At 39.7% G+C, this 24,285-nt stretch overlaps 1 protein-coding gene across 8 annotated transcripts in view; it reads right to left on the bottom strand.

Moving 5' to 3' along the window:
* Positions 1–24,285, bottom strand: part of MAPK8 (mitogen-activated protein kinase 8) — a 175,113-nt gene that overhangs the window by 20,421 nt on the left and 130,407 nt on the right. For 4 of the 8 annotated variants that reach the window (XM_030276022.4, XM_030276018.4, XM_030276023.4 and 1 more), the window contains exon 1: positions 14,743–14,862. The exons of 1 other annotated variant lie outside the window; for it this stretch is intronic. The gene's annotated coding sequence lies outside the window, so the exon portion shown is untranslated. Of the gene's footprint in view, positions 1–3,341; positions 3,467–14,742; positions 14,863–14,980; positions 15,108–24,285 lie in introns of those variants that run through there. 3 more of the 8 variants (XM_030276020.4, XM_030276024.4, XM_072931078.1) reach the window with 3 other exon arrangements.

Genomic DNA, 24,285 nt, shown 5'->3' with positions numbered 1-24,285 from the left:
TAAAAAGTACACATATTTATAAATTGTTTCACTGACACTTCCTCCTCCACAAGTGAATAAGACTAAGAATGAAGTCTGACCAAAAGTCCTCATCTAACTTTAAAATAAGCATGTTTAAAATAGTAAAGAAATAATGTATAGCATTGTTCATACCCAAATATGCATGTATTTACCATTTGCTTCTACTTAAAGAAAGGCATGTACCTTTAACATCTCTCAACAAGACTGTTCTTAATATACTTGCTGACCTCAAGATATCTGGAAGACAGCATGATGCTGTATTTCAACACTAAATTTTGTCTCTAATACAGAAAACATCCAATTTATTAACCAAGCTACAGGACAATGTATGGACAGTATATCTTAAAAATGTTTTTCCAGTACAGCCTAAATATACTGGAGAAACAGATGGGTTTGGGATAGAAAGGTACTATGGAAAGAGAAGAGCTAATGATTTGCTCATATAGCTTTCAATTTTAAAGCCCTACTGAAGGTGTATTAAAAACCTTAATAATGGCCAGATGAAAAAAAAAAAACAAAAACAAAAAAACCCAACAAAAATGCAAAAACTTGCAGTGGAAAATTATATAAACAATAGAAATATATTTGGCAAACTTGTGTCTGTAGAGTGTATAAATTGATTTCTTTAGAAGGCAGAGAGAGATGACTTGATACTCATTCCAGACCCAGTTTCATTCAGTGCTTTTTACACACACACTACCAGTGGTCAGTGCTCTGAAGGGGCCTCCAGAGTAAGAGAGCTTTGCCTCTGAGGAGCAGCTCTGAGCAACACGTCAGGAGCAGAGCTGGCACCAGCGTGGCTCCATCGAGGCTCACAGCTGTGCAGAGCCCGTGGGGCAGTCACCAGGCCTGTCCTCACTGTATCATTCTGGCTGTACTTGGCAACCTCAAATCTTGCAAACAGAGCTTTTGAAATTGGAGATCACTTTGAAAACAATGCATAATTATGCTCAAGGTTACTTCACCTGGGCAGTGACCTGAATGCACACATTCCAGGCATACAGAGGAACAGAAATGGAACACGTTTTGTGAAAGAAAGCCCCTCTCACTTTAAATAAGAGCACAAAATATTTTACAACCTCTTTGGCACTCTCCCATCACTAGAGATATTGACAATGAACAGGAAAGCTTCAAAGGTTGCATTAAAATCTGACAAAAACTATACATTTGAGAGGCATCTCTTCTGTTCAGACAAAGAAATGGAACCCCAGCAATAATTTTTCCACTAGGGATATGGAAATAGAATAAGCCAGAATATTGCCAACTTAAAAGGCGGAGAAACATTTGCTCTGTACAGCTCAGTCTCTAAGACTGCTCCTATGCGCTGATTTATACCTTCATTAGACACCACAAGAAAATCCAGGATTCATCCTATGCTATAATGCATAGCATCTTACTCATTCACACATGATCTGTATGCATCATGTGTTTTTGAATGCTTGTCTAATTTTCAGCTATCATGTTTAAAAGTTTCTGGACACCTGCTAAATGGGTAGTGCAAACACAGCCTAGTTTTCACATATGCTTGCGTCAAAGGCTCAAATTTAGAAAACAAAAAATTGTTTCCAAAGATAATTTCATAGTTCATTCAGTTAGTCTCAGAAGTAATAATGGTTTTAATGTTCTGTTTGTCCATGCTGCCCTCGAAACTGAATGCTGTATTTTGCAATGTTTCCAGCTCTGTTAAATATTAATGCAGATAAAGCATTTGGAAAAAGGTATTAATATTAGCTGCGTGAAAACCGCAGCGAGATATTACTAAGCCATTACAAATGCCAAAAATGTCTAAAACCCTGAAGCTTTTTCTAAAATTGAATATTGTCACTGATGACTGTAGGATTTGCATGGCTTTCAAATTACACTTTCACAGATCAGATGGTTTTAAGCTGAACAACCTCCACACAGCTGCCTGAACTAGTCCTAAAGCTGCCGTGTGTTTAAGGAGGCCTCCAGCTGCTGTGCCCTGGCCCTGGCAGCGCCTCTCCCCTCAGCTACTGCACACCTGCAGTGCAGAACTCGGGTACACAGAACTCTGCCCTGCTCACACCATGCACAGGACAAGTGGACAGCACAAACTGAAAGTCTACAGCTCTGATCTCAGGTTACAACTATTAAACAAAACCACAAATATGCTGGAGTGATTCTTGTATAGCTCAGGTCAGAAGCACAGCGTAGGTACATTTCTTAACATAACTACATTTTAACCAATCTCTTTACACAAAGCAGTCAAACTTCACTTGTTACAGATTCAGTAAAGCAAAGGTGAGCATTAGATTTCAGTGTTCACCAGGAAAAGAAGATGACAAGGGGACATTTAGATTTCCATGTTATGACCTGCCTACTGCTTTCAAGTTGAAACAGAAAAGGGTAGTGTCACTCCAGTTTATTCAAAGACAAGAAATTTAAGGCACATTTAATTTTTTTAAACTTTAGGACAGTTACATTTTTTATAGCCATTTATATATGGAGAATTCAAAGCCAATTACTTGATTTCCCAGAACCTGTTGAGTATCTAACAATAAACAGATGGCTTTCTCCACTAAAGATGGTAATTTCAGAAAAGAAGACCGGTTTGGTGTAGAAAAATAAATTTGGCTATAAAGCAAAATATTCCTGAGTACACAATAGCAAATGAAACTTAATAAAGTGTAATATGGGCTGTTTAAATAAAGGAATTATTTCACTGGTTTGGCAAACATTGTTGCCAGATTGATAAATCTCTTGTAAAGATTTAGAGTCTCTGTGTTAATCTAACTCTGTCCTTGGTACAATTTAACAGGTAACAACTACATAGAGTCCTAAATTAATAAACAATGAACAAAATCCACTAATACGAATGCAACCTTTGCCATAATTTAATGTTGCAGTTTACAGATTCATATAGTTACTAACAACATGCTCCAGCTGGATCACATAATGACTTTTTTGAGTCATCTAGGAAACTAGATACAGTTTTCTTCATAGGTATCTGCCATCTCACCTTATTAAGATAGCTACTATAATTTGAGGAGTCTGCTAGAAGGGGAGGACATACAGGGAAATAAACCACCCCCTTCTCCACTCCAGCAGACTTTTCTTGGCCAGTAGTCACCTTATTACAGTTTACATAAAATAGATGATCATCTATTTGAAAGTAATTGCAATGGACTGAACTTAATGATGCAATCCAAAAGTCACCTGGAGGCCCTTTTATAACAAGGAGGTGCCTACTACTCAAAAAGCACAGGTTCACAGTGTCTGACAATCTGATTTTAGTCTTCATAACTGATGTCTTTCCCCAGATTCCAGTTCTGTTTGGAACAGACAAGTAATCCTATTACCTTACATAGAGGTAGTTTCCTTACATGCTCAGCTCCAGATATAAGTATATAAAAGAGACTCAAAAGCCACAAGGTCCCAAGAGTTTTTATCCTAATTAGTAGTGACTGAAGAGTTTTTCCAGATCCTGAATCAAAACAGAAATAAATATTTAAAATTTACCAAGGAGAACATGAAGACAAAAATAACAACAAAGCAGAGCCTGAATTAGTAGAGGAACATTCGGGTGGCTTTTCACCCCATCTGTAAAGCATACAATGAAGATGATGGAGATTAGAATCCAAGTGTCCTGAGGATGAACTGAGGATGTTCTAGGGAAACACCAGAGGTACTGATAAATGCTATTCAATTTACCAAAAATTCTTGAGCAGACTCCATGCTCAGCCCTCTATTTTTTCCTCTTACAAAAATAGGTGAACTTTTACCTTTTATACTGTTGTAGTAGAATTTGAGGGCAGGAAAGGAGAAAACTTCTTCATAGAAAAAACAACTTTTTCTTTTTTATCTAAGTTACACTTAGCAAGCTTCCTGCATTTTAAATCTTCCCTGCCCTAATATTTATGTCCTTCATAAACTACAATGAAACAGGGCAAAATGAGTCCATAAAATTTCATAGCTACTGAAATCCAGCTTCCAGCTCAGAGACAGACTAGGAGTTATTAAAAGAAAACATACATACATGCAAAAAAGGACCTATCTTTTTTATCCAGGTAAAAAATGCATGTTTTGATTTTCATCTTAATTGAAAGCAGCTGACTTGCTGCTTTTTTCAGTCACTTCAGCCAGCCCACGAAGGGGCTGTACCAGCAGCTATGGCACCTGGGTGGAGCACAGGTAAACAGCCTGATCCCCAGCCACCACTAACACAGGGAGCTCCTTGTTTGCTTTGAGAGGAGGAACAGAAGAAGGGAATTATTACAGACAGCCAGGAAAGAGGAACGTACTTACTTCCCAAGCACAGCTTCCAGCAGCAAATGCTGGCAAATGCAGCCCCTTGAGTCTTCTCTTTTCAGGCTGTTACTTTCTCGTGAAAAAGCCAATTTCACTGACACTGAGGACAGACATGCTCTGCAGAGTCACTGAAGCAGGGATGCCCCAGGGATTATATTCGCAGAGTCAGTCATACAGATAGGAACTTGAAGCTGGCATGTTCTCCAGTGCTTCCCCATCAGACTTCTCTGATCAATACTATAGCATCTAATCAAAAGTAAATGTTTCCACTAAAGGTTGTGCTATTTTGGGAACCTCACTCCAAATGGTTTCAAAACTCACAATAAAAGGTTAATAACAAAATCAGGAATGAGCTCAAACAGCTAATTTTAAATATAATGTATTTTTGCACCAGCGCTGGAGCTCCCTGCATCAAATTACATTCAAATACTATTCAGCCTGAAATAGCAATCACTCACAGGTGCAGTCACCAGTGCCGAAATATTAACAGCTGAACCTGAACTTAGGGATTTTTGTATAAAGCAAGTGGAACTTGAGCTTTTTCGCTTCCATGTCTCAAGAACCTTGGAACAGTCTGATACACTGTCAGAAGCCACTAATGGCACAGGGGCTGTTTAACTGTAAGGAAAGACCTCCAAATAGCAGCAACAAAATTAAGACTGTAATTAGCAAAATACTGATACTGTCTATAAACAGGTAGTGTAAGATCACTTGCAAACACACAGAAAGCCACGAGAAACACCCCCTGTTGTTAAACACTGCTCCAGGTGAGCCATTTCCTGGCACTGCTGGGGCAGCTGGAACAGACAAAAGCACCCAAGCTCCACCAGTAATTTCACACACTGCTCCCCATGGAGCACAGGCAGAGTCAGCACCTCCACATCACATTTCCTTCAGAAGCTCAAAGCAAGCATTTATGCAAACCAAGTACAACATACCAGTATTTTCTCATCCTGCCTGCTGAACAAGGGTCAGCTGAACTGCTGAACATGCATTCACAGCTTCTGAGTACATGCTACATAAAAATCAATATAACGGCACATTTCTAAAGCAAATTGTGAAACATCTCTTGCAAAATACCCAAAACAAGACAATAATTTCTGGTACCACTAAAACATTAGCTTTGTTTAATATCAAATTCAACTCATCTGAGAACTCTATTCTTTACAGTCATAAAACACATCATACACCTTGCACAGCAGGATAATGATGACCCAAGTAACAAATGCACCACAGTAAATTACTTAAAAACAATGTAAGTTTTGAAGTGATTCTCTTTTCAAAACAGACATGTTTTGTTTTTTATCAGTAAACTTCCTATTGAGAGGATTTCACTTAATACAACCTTATTTAAAAAATGCATGTAATAGTCATTTATGAAGAGTTAAGGCATTGTTTGTTAATGGCACAGGACAATTAAAGAGACTGCCATAAAGCACAGGAAAAAAGCCACATGGGCTGTATGTTTCTGTTTATCTCACACATATTACCTAAACCAGTCAGGTAACTGATTCACTTCTGGCACTTCAAGCTACTCAGTTTTATCTCTCTTTTACAATTGTGACCAAAGCAGCTGGTCACAGAAGAAATGACCCAGACTTTTTGTTTAGGGCCTGCCTGCCAATTAGGTAAAACGCACATTACAACCACCAGCAGCTCTAACTTCATCACATGAGAAGTTAAACAAAATTAAGATTCAGAAAACAGAAAAATGAAAAGATAAGTTATAATATAGAGACTTAACAGTAGCTTGAGGGCAAGGAAAGAAAGATGAATAAGTGAACGCATGCTATCAGCTCCATGAAAAGGTGAAAATTTGTGCTTGCTTATCTACCATTCCTTCAGCCATTTCCCTCTCCCCTCTAAGCAAGGAGAGTTTGCCAGTTTGTGACAGGGAAATGAAACCTCACATTCCTTCATCATCTGTCATTATCACACACCAAGTGCTATCCAGATTTCCAGGTTTATGAAATATAGTATCTTTAAAGGTACATAATCTAAACATGAAGGTATCTCTAAAGAAAGATATCAACATAAATACTTAAACCTCCTGAAAGCTGCACTAAGAGGTACAAAGCTTAAGATTTAAGCAAACTTCATTGGAGGCTTTCAAGTTGATTTTGGTGATAGACACAGGCCTGGTAATCCAAATCAGCAGCAAGTAAGACAGCAACACATACAACTTCCCAGCACTTCTCACAGTCAACTCCTACAACACAGCTGCTCTGGAATACCAGTGCACCCTCTCTGGAATATCCTCACCTGTGGCCAACAGCATTTAACAAATTTTACCAAGTTACAAATCACTTCTAATCTAGTTTACTACAGTGCTACTCTGCTATAATATGGTATTCTGCATTACATGCTTTTCCAGGGGGCTGTATTTGTGATAATAAACATGTGACACAAAGCTTAACATATAAGGCTGTACAGTAAAATTATGTATTTGCAATGGAATACATTGCAGAGTTCTTATATTCTTAAATATTCTTGTTTTATTAAGTCATTAGACATCAGCAGAGACTCTAATAGAAAAGTATCTTCCATTCCCTTTAAAACAGGTTTTAGATTCAAATGCTAGGAGGCTGTAAATGAGACAGACAGGCTGCAGCATGCAATACTAACCAGCATGTAAACTGGCATTTCTGATGATGAAGATTCTCATCCTACCTTTCCTCTTGATTTTTTTATTGACTCCTGAACTGTGACTTTAATTAATCATGAATAAATTTATTAGATAGCATTTTTCTAGAACAAGCATTATCAGAATGAGTAGTGCTATATCTACAGAAAAAATATCACTCTGCAAACTCTGCTGTGCTACATTTGATAGGAGAGCATCTCTACAGCTTCTTCAGTGTAATGTCATATGAAGCTCCACTACAGATTGGTTCCATGATGACTCCTATTATCACAATATATAATAATATAAGATGTTGTGTCTTCCAGGTCAGTTTTGTCACAGAAATCACAAACCACAACAGCCTCAACAAAAGAAAATTTGTGTAACTCTACATTTTGGTAAAGAAGCTGTTATGACAACAGATTAAAAGACTATTCTTAGCAAAACTCTCTTTTTCAGAAATAACAGGATAAGACAAGGATCTTTCAATTCCTTAATCCTTTTTCAAATAAAAGATTATAGAAAAGAATGGTAAATGGGGAGAAAATCACAGTATGCATATTTTTCAAAGCTTATAATATTCAGATTTATTGCAGGGCACTATTTGTCAATTTAATTTGTTTTGATTTTTTGTAAATACTGCTCTTAAAATCTGGAATCAGTGAAAATTCAGTAAAGCAACAGTTCAACAAACTGTTCTATTTTAATCATCCGATTTAACTGTCAGAAGTGCAATATAAGTGCCTGCTGCTAGACCCAGAAAACACATTTAATCATAACCATGCCTAAGCCATGACTACTGCATTCAAGGGAATGCCATTCCATACTGCCTTATGTAGCTCCTTTTAGCAGAATCACGTGTCACAGCCCATTCAACTTAGTCAGGTACTTGAAAAAACTTAACCATGTATAACTTAAAATTGAAAAGGAAAGAATAAATTACTAATCTGGGCACAACACTGTTGCAGATGACTACTTAAGGGACCACTAATTCCCACCATTCCACAAAGGCCTGCCCTCATATGGTAGCTCTGTACATCCAGTGACCACTGGCAAAGCAAAATTGAGGCAAACCATCAGCAAAATGAACCAGTAAATGTAACTCAGAATGCTTCAATAAGATCTGCAGAAGTTTAGAAACAAAATCCTACCCTGAGAGTAATCCTGGAGTGGGAGGAAATGCTTGCTCTTTAACCTCTTTTTGCAGGGGAAAAAAGCATATAAACCTAAATGTTTCAGCAAAAAAAAAAAACAAATTAAATGGTTCTTTAATTGTTTTAAAGGATGACAGCAAACAAAAGATACCAAGTGACCTAAAATAGTAATTAAATACCAGTGATCAAGAGGACAATAGCTATAGAACATTAGAGGAAGGAAGGATTTGGGTAACAGCTGGGAAAAAAGTTTTCATAATGTTTTAAAACTACATTAATGTTAACCTTTAATCCCAGCTACGAAAACATAGAATCCAATTATGAATGTGCTACTTTTGTTAATTCATGCATTTATCTGTGAAATACAAGCAGATTAATGTGCTATGAAATCCCATCTAAAGTATTTGGCATGAAATACCTCTATAATAAGAGCTTTAGAATGGAACAAAAAACTCCAGCACATGACAGCTTCAGCACTAAGAATTCCTTCAGAGACATCTCTTGTAACACAATACAATACCTTGCACAAAAATTTCTTGGGAGTGGGGTGGGAAGGAAGGCAGCACATTTCAAAATAAAGCAACTACTTTCTGGGTAGTTTGTAGGAAACTATAGCAATACTTACTAATAGCAATAGTCTGTTCTGTTGTCCCATTTCTCTTAGACTTCAATAGTGCCTGATGCTCTGCCCCAGTGTATGGGGTTTGCACAGCCAGGTCTTGGTAGCAGGGGGCGACAGGGGTGGTTCTGTGAGAAGCTGCCAGAAGCTTCCTCCATGTCCAGCAGAGCCAATGTCAGCTGGCACCACGACAGACATGCCACCGGGCAAGGCTGGCCCAGTCAGGAGTGATGGGAACACCTCTGTGCTAACAGCTTGTACAGGGCCTGCCTGAGCTGGAGCCCCTTTTCCCACAGCAGCTCTCACAGTGCTGTGCTCTGCACTGGCACCTACAAAGGGGTTGATAACACACCAGAGTTCTGGCTATTACTGAGCAGAGCTGGCAGCATCAGCTCTCCAACATTCCCCTCATTAAGGGGCTGGGTGTGGGCAAGATCCGGGAAGGGCACACAGCTAGGCCAGCTGACCCAAATTAAAAAGAAATATTCCTTACTATATGGCAGAAGTTCCCAAAAATAGTAAGAATTTGAGAATCTCCTTTCTTTAAATAAGAATATTAGCCTTCAGAAGCACTGCTGAGCACCATACACTAGTGCTGGTGGATATGCCTACAAAGAGCTGTGATGAGAAATTTTCTGAAGAAACCTAAGACTCTCAAATAAACTAAACTAGGGGGAGAATAAAATAGCCCTCATCACATCAAGGTTTTGTGATTTTCCCACAATGCCATGCTAGTGTTAACAAAACCTTTTTATGTCCAATATAATCTTATTATAAACTGAACTATCTTCTTTCTTCCACCATCTTGACACTTAAGTGGCACAAGAACTTGGTAATGTAAAAAAAAAAAATCAGCAAAAGAAACACTGTCTATTGTTCAACAAGGATGAGTTTTGTACTGCTGCAACTGTGCAAACAAAAGTCACCCACTGCTGGAAGGCTTCACTGCTCATTAAATGAGCTACTGCCGTGCACAAGGACCTTCCTCTCTCTGCATGTCTCCTAAGTATTCACTTCTTGGCATGAAATGAAACAAGTGAACCTAGCCCACACCTTTCTAATAAACCTTTTTAGGTTATCATGTTATTATTCTTCCTTCTGTGAAGATGACCAGGATGTTTGTCACCATCCAAAACACAATGAACAATCCAGAATTTACCAAGATTTATGCTGGCTGGCATGTCAGCCATGGCATTCACTTTTACTGTTTCCATAGTAAAATTTAAGATTAGGATTACATCTTCAAAACTATGTATTTTTACATGGTACAGCAAGTAAGCATTGTGACTCGTACTTACTCCAACATCATCTTAGGTGTTAAAGGTACTAAAGAATACATCTAGGATTCTCAAATATGTGCCATCCCTAACACCAGACTTCCTACACAATTCTCTCAAGAGTCACACATGAGCAGCTGCATTCACATGTTAAAATACTACAGGTTCATACCAGGACAGCTGCTTTGTAAAGATACAAAACACTTACTCTGGGTTGTAACTGTCTGTACTCACCTCACTTTCACTAAGACCTCTGGTTGGTTTTGCTAGATAGATAAATATGTAAGAACTTAAGAGAAACAACTGAGATGAAGGACATATTCTCAAGGCAGCACAAGCATTAAAGAGAGATCTATGAATCTACCATGGCTATTTTCCTTTCTTCCAGCTAGCATTAGTCCTGCCAGCCCTCTACAGTCATGGACTGCTATTGTGACCAGCTGGAACTCCGAGCTGGTTTGTTCCATGACGCTGCTTGCTGGGATAACCACACTCCAGTTAAGCATAAGGAACCACCACCCACCCAGCAGATCAAAGCCCTGCAGCAGCAGCTGCCAACTTGCTCCTCCAACACAGAAAGCAAGACCTGGACTAACTTGAGCTGGCTACCAGGCTGTTGACTGCCTGCTGTTTCTTTGGTTGGAGATGGGTTTCTAAGTTCATCATAGTGATCACGGGCTTGACAGGTACCATAAGCCTTTTTCTTTGGCCTTTATGCTAGCCTGAAAGCACTTTTGGCCTAGTCAGCTAGAAAGTTCACTGAAGGGCAAAAAAATCTGTATTGCCACCATCAGACTTGAACTAAGATTCTTATCACATCTCATTACTTTCCTCTTCACAACTTCTAATAGTTCTGAGCAACCTGGTTTACCTAAATCACTGTGCCTTTGTTTTGCCAACTTCCTCAAGCTACTTTGAAAAAAGAAGTTTTAAAATCCATAAACAGTAGAATTAGAATATGGCTTGGAAGCAACCTCTGTAGATCATCTACAAAACAAGTAGAACTTCAAATTTGTATTCCCCTCAGACTGCTCTGGACCTTGTTGAGTCTGAAGTCTGTATGGATGAAGACTTCACTGCCCTTCTGGGCTCTTGATCCATAGGAGGGGCTGACTGCTACACTTAAGACATTCACTCCTTCATAACCTACTCAAACTTCCATTTTTATGTCTTGCAGCTATTGATACATTCAGAGGGGCAAGTGGCTCCATCACCTCTATAATCTCCTGCTTAAAGCTGGTAAAATGCAGTAGTCATGATATCCCTGAGGTTGCAAACCCAATCTTCTGTGCATCCTCAGGTACACGAGCCCCCACCCACCTGTGGAACGCAGGGCTGGACTCCCCCGTGTGTCTGCCCCACAGTGGGGTGTGTGTGCTCCCAGCAGCCCTGCAGGGAGTGTCACAGCTGGGAACAGTTCCTCCCGTACCTGCTGCTCAGGCACAAATTACACTTCAGGGCTACAGGGAGCCCCAGCTCCTCTTCTGCCAGCAACCAACAGCTGAAGAATCAGTTTAATGTTATAAACATGGACAATTCCATGCATTTTGAGATTCCAGTGAGAAACAGGATACCCCCTGCTCATCATTCTTATTTCACAAAGATAGAAACACCAGACTTGAGACATCTCAACTTTTGTTCAGCAGATAAGGAGAAAGGTAAACGTTTGAATGGATACAGACTACAATGATGGGACACTTTAGCCACAGTTCATAGTCCAAAGAATAAATACTGGGTTCCTGAACACTTTATATTTATCTATATAATATATATATTAAAAACTCAAATTCTTAATATAGCATCAGTAAATTAATGGACGGTTGTCAGTTTGTGTGCTTGTCTTTTCTTTAATACTCAAAAATCAATAATTACAGCAAACAGGCTGTCCAGTAGCACTGTAGAATCAATGTGTGCCCTTTTGGTTTAAGTGTACACACAAATGAGCTTGTATACAGTATTTGCTTTGTTACCAACACAACTGACCATTGAGCTGAAGTAGATTTTTCTGTCAGTCCTCATTTTACCATTAGTCTGCAATATTCAGCTAAGAATGATTAATAAGCATCCCATCTGTTCACATATCAAGTAGCATTTATCCAACAACAAAAATGACAATATGGGCAACGATTTTAGCATCAAGCTTGAACAGAATCAATTTGGAACAGAAAAAGAATCAAGAATTAGTCCTTAATAACTTCAAAGAAAAAATAATTTAAAGTTAAGGAGAAATGTGTAGCTATTAATTATAAGCTCGGTACACCAAGATTGTTATCTCTTCACATACAAGAACACCTTTAAAAGTATTTCAGAATCCATGGCAAAACTGTGGTGAATTTCACAGCAGGCAAGCAACATAAGTAGGCTCAACTGGATTTTTAAAGAGCTTTCAAATGCCAAGAGGTCTTTCCATAACAAACAGAAGCTTGTTTCTGCAGGTTTTGAATTAAGGACTAAGGGGTTTCTTAAAGGAACAATTTACAGCAGTAAACAGCCTTTATTAAACAAAATACAGGCTCAAAAAGATTGGTCTAATTTCAAAAGTGGAACACTATATATATTAAAAATAACAAATACAGTAAAACTCTCTACATACAGGGCACTTTTATTGTCAAGGAGAGGGATTGGGAGCATGGAAAACGAAGGTTAAGAAATAGCACGCCATACTTTTTAGGGGATATTAAGACGGACATATTTATTTGTCCAGAATGCTGGATCAATCTTCAGAAATGAGGAGCTAAATGTGTAGTTTCCATGCATCTTTTAAACAGTGAGCATCCAAATAATTTAGGCAGCTGAGGAAGGATGAAAAAGAAAGCAAAACACATATATAGTAAATAGCCATTTCAGGTAAATAATAGGCAGAAAGTAAATCGCTAGCACCGTACAACATTTATTCCTTAATATTTGCATATAAATTCTACCTAAGGCATTTGCAAAGAAGGTTATACCTGCACACCTAATAACCCACCAAATGCCTTGGCCCTTAAAGAGCAGGGTTAAAAGTAAAAACACAAAATCCACACACAACAGGCAACTTTTTTTTTTTCCCTAGAATGCACAGTCCAAAAACTGCAGGACCTGGAACCCTCTTAGATCACCTTACTAATATTTCTGATTTAGAAGCCTCCATGAAGTATATGGTAGCCCACAAGATTACACTGAAAGCTTATGCAAGCCAGTAGTCCAAAAACCTTGGAAACTTTTGCAGTGGAAGACATTAAAATGCTTTGTTTCAGAGTACAACTTTGTACATCCCCTGCAATTAGTTTTTGTTCAGCATATACTTCTCTCTCTCTTCTATCCCACTTTTCCCCAGCTAGCCTTGAAGACCATCAAGATCTGCAGACGGTCTGCAATGTGTCTGGTCCCTGCCCTGGCATCCCATGTTATGCATCCTACTGTCACACTAGCCTGTATTACACATCTTTGAATCAAGTGGTGCAAAAAGGGAAGACGGCTGTGCCAAGAGACCGAGATCAAAGCAGGGGACTATTTGAAATTCAACATTTTTATTAGCTACTATTAGAAGAATGAAGAGCTTCCCTTCATTATATACAAGGAACACTCAAGTAAGTCAGTGAAATCACTTTGACAGCACCCTTAAATAACTTTGGCCCAGATTCATTTCATGTTACAGTTTAAACCATTTTCAAGTTATCTAACACACGGATGTACCCACAGACATGTACTGAAGCACCTCAGTTACTGTTCTGCCCTGGAAGTGCATTTGTTAGCACATCCAGAACTGAGACCAGGTCTCACCTGACCTGCAACACCATCACTGCTTAAGTCTCCACACCTGTAAGTAAAACCCAGCTGCAATGAGTAGGCTTGCTCAATTCCACATGCACATGCCCTAGGGCAGGTAATACTTTCCAGCCCCGAACAAGCATAACACCCTTTGTGTTTGTATTATCAGATAGGCCAAAGCGTGTAGGATTTGTCGATTGCCTGAAAGCCTTCAGTAAGCCTGTTCTGTACAACGGCGAGATTCAACACAACACCGTATGTACAAAACCATTACTGTAGCTAGGGAGTGGAACAAGTAATCAAGTGGAATTTGTTTTTGTAGGTTATTAAGGCAGCTCAGGTCAAACTTCACTGATGGAACTGCTCCAGGCAGAAAGGCATAAAGAAACAGGAAGGAAAGCTGGATGTAACGACACAGAAATCAAAAGCAAAAGAAATTCTGCAAAGAGAGAGCTCCCCCTCTTTGAAAGAAATTTAATAATTAAAAGGTAAAAAAACAAAAGACATTGCCGGTCATCCCCAGCCCGTGCATCTAGATCAGTTATATTATTTCAGAGAAGTATTTTTTGCTTCAAGAGGCGTTTTTAAGAACAAGGTCATGGTAGGGCTGCATTCTCACCACCCCACCCTGTAACGCTCTTTCCCGAATTCGGAGCGGCCGGCCCAGCCTGCCCGGTGCCCCCGCTCCCGGGAGGAGGAGGAGGAGGAGGAGGAGGAGCCCCGCGCCGAGCCTCCTGCCCCTCCTGCCACACCAACAAAGAGGCCCCCGCCATTATCCACCGCACCTCTCCCGAGCCCCGGCCCCGAGCAGCCACGGAAGGTCACCGGGCCGGAGCGCCCCGCACCGCCGCCCGCCGCCGGGCAAGGGCGCAGCCGGCCCCGGCTCCCTTCCCGCCCGCCGGAACATAAACAAAACCGCCCGGCCCGGGCCCCGCGGCGCGGCCGCTGCCCGCCCGCCCCGGGACCGCGCGGCCGCCGCGCTCCCTCCGCCCACCGCCGCTCGGGGACTGCGGCCCCGGCCCCGCTCACCGACCACCGCCTCCGGCCTCGGCCGCTGAGTAATGAGCGGGCCCGGGCCGCGCACAGGCTCCGCGCTCCGCCCGCCGCGGCTGCGGCTGCGCCGCCCCTGCGCTCGCCCCGCCCCGCCCGGCTCGGTGCTGCCCGCGGCCCGGCCCCCGCCGCCTCCAGCCCGCCCGGTTCCGCCGCCCCGGCCCCCGCCGCCTCCGGCCCACCCGGTCCCGCCGCCCCCGGCCCGCCTGGCTCCCACCTCGTCCCTGCGGGGCTTTGTCGCCCTGGCTGCCCCGGGGCCGCGCATCCCTGCAGGGAACAGCCTCGCTCTGCCTCCTGCGCGCCCTTTCCCTGGAGCAGTTCCTTTCCTGGATTACGCCCGGCAGCCAGACCTCTCTTCCTGCTGGGGCTTTCATGACATATTTGCATGTTTCCAGGCCTTTGCCCTGGCGCTCTGTGCCGGTGCACTCACCCTCCCTGGCGCCCTGGCATGGGGCTGCTCGCTGACATCTTTCACGGCCTTGGCAGCTCCAGGCTTCCCGCTGCGTGCCTGGCATGGCAGTGCTTTACCTCGCTATTGGGCTTCTGGAGTGCTGTAACAGCTTGTTCTGTGTCTGTTTTGGTGCAGTTTTCCCTCTAAATGTTTAGGGGAATTCTCTTGACTTTTTCATACCATTGCCTTTGGTTTCTGGCACCTGACATGAGTACTCTCTCCTTAGACTTTAAATATTTTCCTTGGTATGTCATTGTCTGGGGTTGTTTGTGATTTTTTTTTTTTTTTGTTTATTTTTGTTTTTTTCTTTTCTTCAGTAAAGTCCCTGCTTAGAGACAAAAGGAGGCCAATCAGCAAGCTGCAGGAAACCTTTGTATATTTTTACTGCAAAAAAAGGCCCTATGAGCAGTACTTAAAAATGCATACAATCTGCCAGTTAGGCCCAGGGTACTGTGAAAATGGACATTTCACATTTAATTCACTGTCAATCATGTGGCCTGTGTCACATTTTTGAAGATGCCAATCTATTAAGATTTTTGTTGATAACAGCTTTTATCCCTCTTTAATAAGCATAGACTTTTACATCCTAAGTCTAAAGGCAGTGTTTTAGAATATTCCTGTTTTGCCCACTATTTTGGTGTTAAAAGTTTCACCTCCTTAATTCTGTCCATACACTACTTGTATGCCCATTTTGGTGAGACCACTGCATGCTGCCCTTAAAATTCTCACTTAATTTAAGCTATTTCTTTCCATATGTTAAAGTGGTTCTTTTACAGATTTCCACAGACAGATATATGATTTCTCTTTTATACCTACACATAAAAAAAACCAACAAAACAAAAACTATTGCTCAGACTCTGCCACCAGTCCTCCTTAGGTGCCTCTGGGCTCTGTTTTTAAGACACACCTCCCACATTACCTCTGATCATTTCCTTGGGACATCCCCAAACAGAATTAACCAGCTTTTAGCTCCAAGGCTTTTTCTTACTGCAATGTGTTAGATCAGACCCAGACATTTCACTCCCTTCCATGTTTACATATGCCAAGAGCAAAGCTCAGAAGGCACAAGGGGCAATATGAATGCCCAAAGTACACAGCAGGCAAAACTTAATCTGCATAGGTTATCTTCATCTTGGCCAAATAATTAAAACAGCCTCCAGACTGGGGCTGATTGAGGTCATGGCACCTTCAGATGTTTATTTGTGTTGGCACATAGACTTGCAGTGTTAACCTCTGGTCTCTGCACAGTAAGAAACATGTGAGGTGGCATCATGTTCAGCCAGGTCAGTTACTTGCAGCAAGTCCCATGGCCTTACAGAACTGATAATACTCCAAATGATTTTGGGAGAGTCATTGTTCCTGATCATCCTATCTGATGTAAAATTGCACAGAGATTTGCAAGTGAAGTACAACAGTCCCTTTAAAGTATAATATGGTGTATTGCTGAGGATCCAAGTTTGTCACATTTCTTTTCTCCTTTGAGGTATAATCAAACTCTCCTTAAGATTTTATAGTTTACAAAGTTAATGCTTTTAGAGACATATTTCTGAGTGACTTTTTAAAACTAGTCCTTACAACCTTATATACAATCAGCATCTATTGCCATCTTGAATGTAAAGCTGATAAGCAACAGAAATAATGATGCAGAAATTATACAAAAAGATCAGATTAGTGTTGTAAAGCATGATAGTAGAGGCTGGAAAATATGTAAAGGTAGTATGAAGGAAAATTCTGAAAGGAAGAATTTCATTCCATACATTTGCTGTTTACCAGTATATTGCTTTAAAGATAATATGATAGATAAGTTATAAAGTTCCTGTACAGTATGGAAAATTTGCAAGAAATCAAAATACTAACTCTTCAAGTAAGAACAAAAAGTTCCTTGGATTGGCCAATTTTCAAAACAAATCCCTATAAAAGAAAATGAAACTTCGAGAATGTTGTTGAGCATCACTATAGTATTGTTTTCAAGCATTGCAGAAGTATTTTCTTCTAAATATTATGGCTACATTATAAACTCCTCTATTACGTATGTCTGGGTGGAAACTGTTTTCTGGATTGTCCTGACTGATATCCAAGAAAATACAAACTTAAATTCCTGATAACCATGACAGTAAACAGGTATTTTGAGACAGGCTGTAACAAAGTCACCATTTTTCTCTGGACCTCTCAACAGATTAGAGGAATACAGTAGAGAGCAGGAGTATGAATTCATTAGGACAGAACATGCCAACAACCAGACAGAAGATTCATATTTCTTCATAGAGAATCAGTAGCAGAAAGGAGAAAAAGTTTTGGACAACAATATAAAGAGAGAAAACCTGCAGGGGCCAGGTCTTTCCAACAAGGACTGGCCCTGCTGAGACCCCAAAACAACATAAAATTGACAGGAGTTTTGGTGATGGGTTTGACAAGGTGCATAGTAAATAGTGAGAAAAGCTGAAAGGTGGGAAGGGTCTCTTTGGAAAAATATTGGAAATTACAAACCTCAGAACTTGAATCTTCCTTTTCAAAATAAATATGAAATTTTATATATGAGGAGAATCTGATGAGCAGGTTTGTTTAGTAATAGAAACTCCAAAATTGAATCGGTGAACAATCTGGAACATAAAAATCAACCTCTGCCTACATGTAATTGTTAATCATTCTCTTACCTCCTCAGTTTCAGTGTTTATGTAGCAATAGTCTTGGATTTGGACTGCTGCTTTGAAATAAGCAATTGTTGAGTATTTAATAAATATTTGGATTTAAAAAGTGTCAGTTTGGATTTAAAATCTAAATTATGTCAAAATACTGCAAACTTTCTCACTCCCCTGCACTGGTATGCAAGTAGGTTTGTGAACATTAAAGTGTTTGGAATCAGCAGTCATGAAATTACATCCAAAATGTAGTTATGTCTTTTTTTAATGTTTTCATTATCTTGTCAATTACCATATTTGGGGTAGTAAACAAATGGTAGCATATTGATGTTTATAAACTGCAAAGCAAAAAATTCAGACTGAAATCTTTGGAGATAAGGAAATAGATCTGAATGTCTGGCACAAATTTTGATGTACAAAAATCAGAATGTCAAAAACGAGATTCTGTAACATAAAATAACAGGTCAAAAGACATAAGGAGCAGATTTTTGTTCACAAAGCATCCATAGTAAAGAATAGTGATTTATATTTGCACCAAAATGGATTAGCATAGTACACATAGTAACTCAGCTGAGTGGGAGTGTTTTGAGCAGACAGACACAAGGTGGCTTGAACCACAATAGCTATTTTGCAAGTAAATGCCTGACTATGTCTATAGTCGCTTTTAGACAAGCTGAAAATAGAAACAAGACATCCTAGGCATGTGCCCTTGCAGAACGCTCCACTGCTCTGCAGACTGAGGAGGAAAGACCTTGTCACATCAGGAGAGGTGCTGGGGCTGGGCGAGGCAGCTCCATCTGCTCCCTGAGCACCCAGCAGTGCTCCTCAGAGAAGTGGGGGTGACAGCAGCAGATGACTTCTGGAGGCCCTGGTTTGCTGGCCTGACACGTTCTCTCGAGGGTGTGCTGCTGCCCAGGAACATCACAGAGACTGCCAGGCCTGGTACTGTCCCCTGGCAGCATCTGCTGCTGGTTTCCAGGTGGGCATCTCTGGTACAGCTAGGAACAGTCTGAGGGTATGGACAGGCATTACAGAGCCCTGGCAGCAGCATGAAGGGACTCTGGAGCACAAGCAACTTTTTTCATCCATCCTCTCAGTCAAAGGGAAGGTGCTTGAAAGAGCTGCTTCATCAAGAAGAGATCAGTAGGAATTGTGGGTACTCAGGGGGATCAGTTTTTCCAAACTAGGGCTTGAGAAGCCACAGCCAGGATCAACATCCATATCCTCTTGTGCAAACAGATTGAAAAATATTGTTTGCTGAGCAAGACAGATATATATGGAAAGACAATACCAACTATGAAAGTTTTTAGAAAATTATGGAAGTAATACAAATAGAAATAAATAAAGCATTTTTGGTAATAATATCTTTTGGAAATATTTTTTCATCATTGGTTGTGGCGAAGAAGCTGGGTTTCACATAAGAAAGTGAAGTGGAAATTTACTAGCAAACTCCAAATTAATAGACATATTACAGCCTGGAAAGGTGTGCAAAAAAAAATCACACATACTAATTGCTGATGAAAACAGCTGAAGTTAAAATATTTCCTTTTAATAATGAAAATAATCTAATGAAAGAAACATTGTAACAGCTAGATTTTAAAATTAATTCTGTCTTGCAAAGCACTATAAAATTAACTCAAAGTAACCACCTAGAGCAACCTGTATTTCCTCTTTAAATGGAACTAGAAACAGAAACAAACCAGAAAAATTGCAAAATACAGTCATACACTTGACTATTAGCAAATAATGATGAACTGGAGTAAATATTTTTGTTTACTAGTAACCAAACTGAATGGAGCATTTGCTGGCTTGAGCAAATGTAAGAGGAGGCAAGCAGCCACCATGGGGCACCATGCGACAGGTTACAGATGGGAATGGGAAGGTGGGGCCATGCTCACACCTGATACTGAAGCTCAGACATTTCTGCACATCTAGTCAATAAATTTTGTTCTCTCAAATACCATTAATGATATTAATCACTTTGTTGTTCCTGAAAAGTTCTTCCTCAGCTGCCATAATTCCATGTACAGACAATTTGTTTTAATTGTTGCACTGAGTAAATAGATAGCAAAGTATGTGCAATCCTTACATGTATTCAGCCAAATGGAAATTGTTTGTGGAGGGATTTTAATTGGGTCTCATCCATTCATAACTTTCTAAAGATTTAGAAACTCCAGAGGTTTGAGCCAGACTTTGCCAGCTAAGGACAATTTTCTTAACAAGAACTGGTTGCTGTCATGAGTGGCAATAAGAGTTATGCTGCCTTCCTGCACTCTTCAAACACAAACTTAGAAACAAACTCCAACATACCTCAACTCCCAGTTTGGTGGTATTTTTAAAATTATCTTAGGAATTATTTCTTATAGGGAAACAGGCTGTTCAGATACTGGACTCTTGCCTTTTAATTTTTTTTTTTTTTTAACTGAGCTTAGGGTTATACAAATCAGATGTAATTCCCCCAAAGATACCACTGTGAAACACTCCTGACAGCAAAGAGCAGAATGAGAGCACAGACTCACCTCCCTCTATTACTTTGCTAAGCTAAATATAGATGACTGGACCATCTGCTTAGAAACCATGGTGGAAATTAAACTTTATTTGCACATCTAGTGAACATAAGGATGATGCATGGAAGTACACTATCAGAAGTGGTTAGGTCCTGGTGTATGACTTAAGAAGATCCAAATCAAAAGAGGGATTCCCTGGTTTTTCTGAAATCTCAAACTCTGACAGCTCATGCAGTCCGTGATCCATTCAATGGGACTCCAATGTAAAACTAGTTAAAACCTAACAGAAGCAACAGAAGTCTTCCGTGCTTTACAGAAACCAGAGGCCTGAGCTGTGGTTGTAGTTTTGAGAGCTTGCTGGTACCATCATCAGCTGAGAAGTAAATAGTAATCTTCACCTTTATGTAAACTTTAAGAGCTTCCCACACTTCAGCTTCTGTGGGATAAAAAGGCATTAATGTCAGAGAATAATTGGATTCTAGACATTGCTGGTTCTCAGAAAGTCTGGGAGGAACATAAGGGAGATCCTAAGCCTCCATCCAGCAGTTCCTTCACAGGGATAAATAGCCTTTCATCTTGTTAACCTTCTTTCATAGTGATCTAGTTACATAAACTTTGCTGCAATTACATGTATGTCACCTGTACACAGTGAGGACTCAATAGATGAACAAAAGTAATTCAGCTGAAGCTCTCATACTGAATATTTTGTGTTTATGAGTCTGAAATACTGCTTTGGTTCAAATCAGTAGGTTGTAAGTGATTTTTTAAAATGGCTGCTTTCAATGATTTTCAAGAATAAAGGAACCATGGGTGAGAATTTGATCTCAAAAATTTGGAATTGCTGCTTATGCCAACTGAACTACCACAGGTTTGCAATTGCATGTTTCCATGAGAAGAATCATCAAGTGTTTTCTTAAAGCAATAGAACATAAAGTCTTTAGGAACTTTGATTACTTAATCAGATCAGCATTTCTACCTGATTTAACAGGAGCATGTTCACAAAACACATTATTTCTAGCAAAATGATTCAACAAGCCACACCCCCGGTTAAGTCCACAATCAGCATTATACATACACCTACTTAAATCAAATCTGGTAGCTACAAATGCACCACTAAAAATAACTTCCTATCTCTTCCCCACTCATCACCTGGGGAAGGAGCAGTCACAAACTTCTGTGTTGCTTCTGTCCTGCTAGTGTGACTGTATCAGACAAGAAGCAAAATGCTTCCTGAGTTGCATCAATGCTCAGATTTTATTTTTTTCATTAATAGCCTTTTTGCTGATGTGTTGGTATCTGGATCCACAAATTCAAAAAAATGATGAGCAGTATCAGTCTCATGATCACAGGATAAAGCAACAAATAGCTTCTTTTGCACAGGTGGTTAAGGTTTATCAATAAGGTTTATCAATAACCATCAATAAATGTTGGTTTTCCAACTCCAGCATGTTCTGTTTGGGACATCTCCGATGTGAGACCTTTCATTCTATTTTTATTCCTGCCTGCAGTCCTGTCAGACTGCCTGTCAGATCAGATTTATGACTTCTGGACCAAGCCAGAATTGATGAAAAATAGTTTTATTTTGCTGCTACAAACTAAAAGGACCAGAGAAGGATATGAAAAGATGGGTGTACCCAGTGGGAGAATTCAGCAAAATATATGTTTTCTGTGACATTTTGGATAAGGTAATATTGCACTTCCAAGTGTCAAAATGGAGGGATTTACAGTCACTGGGATGATGAAAACCTGAATAAATTTTCTTTAAAGATAAATAAAGAAGACCATAGCTTGTATATTTTCCTCAAAAGCACACATCAACACTTACATGCTGGAAGGGTTGACCAAACTGAATGTGAAATCCAGAGTGTGGGCTAGGGACAAAAGTGGCAATATTCACAGTGACTGAGAAAGAAAAAAGGAAATATAAGGCTGGTTTGTTCTTTTTGTTTGTTTGTTTTTGTTTTTTTGTTTTTGTTTTTTTTTGTCATGTTGAGCTTTAATTACTAGTTGCATGCAGTTATGCAATGAAAGAAATACCAGATTTTCATTTTGAAAATGAACAGAGAAATCTACACTACAATCATCTGTGAGATATTGCTTTAAGGATTGTAGATGGAAATGCATTTGCAAATTCCATTGTTCAGGGACAAAATATAGGGAGAATGAGTAAACAAATGAAGATCTGTGGACTTATACAAAAAATTTTTTAAAAATAGAATTAAAGAGAAACAGAGCAGGGGAAAATGGAGGAATAACTAATGTGAAGGGTTTACTGAACAAGTCCGGTAGAACTCTCTTCTGTTTTACTAAGGTTTTGTTCCCTTCACTTTCTTACAGCCAGGTCACAGTTGCCCTGCAGCATCACAAGAGCTCCCTCTTCCCTACTCTGAGCACAGCTGCACCCTGCTATAATTAACAAAAAAATTTCAGACTAGACAATATTAATTCAGTTTTTGGTTGGTGTATTTTCCTGCCAGGTAGACCCATCAAAATCTTAACTGCATTATTTATTGAGTCTGAAGGATTTTGCTGCTCATAAATGACACATTCACCCCTCAGACCATCAGTCCCTGCTTTGGTTGTGCTGTTGCTCCCTGGATTGGCCATGGGCTGAAAGTGACATCAGTCTATGGGGGTTTAGATCTAATGCTCCCGTGTGCGTCAGGTAATCCAATTGAGTCCTTGTAAGTTGACAGACCCAGAGACTTATACTGAGCCACTTCCTAAAAGCTGATTCTCATTACCTGGCAAGTGAACTACCAGGGAAAAAAAAAAAAAAAAAAAAAGAAAAAATTTAAAAAGACAGGAAAAAAAAAAAAAAAAGGAAGGTTTGTAAACAGCCTTAGACATGATGTTGCCCTCAACTTCAAACCAGGAGCTGCTAGGTTTGGCTTGCTTGTAAGAGAAGGAACCTCGCTGTTTACTTGCTTAGCCACTTGCCAGACCACACAGTGCTTAGTTACAAGATACAAACAAAGCAATAGAAAGAAAGGAAGAAAGGGGGAAAGAAAGAGAGAAGACAGAAGGTAAGAAAGAGAAAGAGAGAAAAGTCCAAGAAACAGAAGTCCAATCAAGTCATGAATATGTTTAATGTTATATTTACAACTATTATGGTCTAAGTCATTATTGGGCAAAAACATAGAAGATTACAGACTATTCTGGATGCGGCATCTGTCCAACTTGTACAGGTAGGTTCTTACGTATTTCTCTTAATCTCATTATCAATTAAATAAGTATTAAATCACTCATCTTCCTGGCTTTGTGCAGCAGTATCTAATATTTATCTTAATATTTACATTAAACCTCATTTCATTTCTCTAAATCATTAGCTAATTCTGATTAGAATGCTGCTTGTTTGTATGAGAAATGATGCTATGCAGCTGACTGGATTGTCATCCAGAATGTCAGTGCTCAGTCCCTCTTGCCTTCTTTGGGAGTTAGAAACACTCGCCTACCACAGAACTGTGCTGTTAAAAAATCAGGGTACCTCAGCATAATCTTGTTTCCTATTGAAGGCAAAGAAGTAGAAGGCACTAAAGTGTTCCTGTCCTTATGGCAGATATTAAGACGTTTTTTGCATAACACAGCTAACATGATTCTGGAAGAGTTGTTTAAGTATATTGTTTTTTCATGGATTTGTACTATGTACTATTACTTTGGAAAGAGCACTGAATTCCAAACAGCAGAAAGATTACTAGTGATTGCAGCCTGTGAATAAAGACTCTCAATTAAGAAACTGCTTTCCTAATTTCTCCTCCACCGCTCTTCAATGTTTCTGGCAAGTCCCTACATTACAGTTTGCAGTTTCTAAAATAAAAGCAACCTGTTTCTAGAAATTTTCTCATGGGCTTCATAAGCATTACTGATCTAGAAATTTATAGATGTAGATTCCAGAGGAATACAAATCTGAAAATTTACTATTTAC

Source organism: Taeniopygia guttata, chromosome 6 (assembly GCF_048771995.1).
Source record: "Taeniopygia guttata chromosome 6, bTaeGut7.mat, whole genome shotgun sequence".
In the NCBI taxonomy this organism is placed as follows: domain Eukaryota; kingdom Metazoa; phylum Chordata; class Aves; order Passeriformes; family Estrildidae; genus Taeniopygia; species Taeniopygia guttata.
The sequence above is the reverse complement of the archived record's forward strand: the minus strand, read 5'-3'. Positions and strand labels throughout refer to the sequence as shown.